This window comes from Mandrillus leucophaeus, unplaced genomic scaffold (genome assembly GCF_000951045.1).
Source record: "Mandrillus leucophaeus isolate KB7577 unplaced genomic scaffold, Mleu.le_1.0 Scaffold590, whole genome shotgun sequence".
Taxonomy (NCBI): Eukaryota; Metazoa; Chordata; class Mammalia; order Primates; family Cercopithecidae; genus Mandrillus; species Mandrillus leucophaeus.
This window is the reverse complement of record NW_012106364.1, coordinates 198,283-199,350: the sequence shown is the minus strand read 5'-3', so window position 1 is coordinate 199,350 and position 1,068 is coordinate 198,283.

The window sequence follows — 1,068 nt, the reverse complement described above, 5'->3', positions numbered from 1 at the left end:
TCTCTACTGAAAAATATAAAAATTGTGGTGGTGCGCACCTGTAATCCCAGCGACTCGGGAGGCAGAGGCAGGAGAATCATTTGAACCTGGGCGGTAGAGATTGCAGTGAGCCGAGATCATGCAATTGCACTCCAGCCTGGGCAACAAGAGCAAAACTCCATCTCAAAAAAAAAAAAAAAAAAAAAAAAAAAAAAAAAAAAAAAAAAAAAAAAAAAAAAAAAAAGAAGAAGAAAGAAAAAGAAAAAGAAAAAACATATGTATTCCATGAGGTGGGAGATAAATCTTATAAATATTTATGGACTTGTCATTTCAGCAAAGGTTTTATGGGTTCAGTTGTCAGGGGCATACAGGGATATCTCCTTTAAAGTGAAAAACAAATTAACGTAATATATTAGCACAAGGATAAGAAAATAAACCATTGGAACAGAACAGAAATTCCAAAAGCAGACCACACATGTATGGATCCAACATGGCACTGCAAAACAAAGGGAAAATGATAATTGTGATGTTTAATTTTACATGTCAACTTGACTGGGCCATGAGGTACCCAGACATTTGATCAATCATTACCCTGGGTGTTTCTGTGAGGGCATTTTTGGATGAGATTTACATTGAAATCAATAAACTGAGTAAAGCAGATTGCCTTCTCTAATGTGGTGGGCTTCATTCAATTAGTTGAAGGTCTGAATAGAACAAAAAGGCTGACCCTCCTGCCTGTAAGAGGGAATTCCTCTTGCCTGATTGCTTTCACACTGGGACATGGGTTTTTCTCCTGCCTTTGAACTTAAACTGAAACATCATCTCTTCCTGGGCCTTAAGCCTGCCCATTCTCAGGCTTTGAACTCAAACTGGGACTACACTAGCAGCTCTCCTGGGTCTCCAGCTTGCCAGCTCACCCTGCAGATCTTGGAACTTGTCAGCCTTCATAATTAAATGAGCCAATTCTCTAATTTCTTATTTTGTATACACACACCATTGGTTCTGTGTCTCTGGGGAATCCTGACTTATACAATGGTCTTACCAATGAGTTGCCAAGGTCCATTGGGTATTCATGTGGCAAAAAAAAAA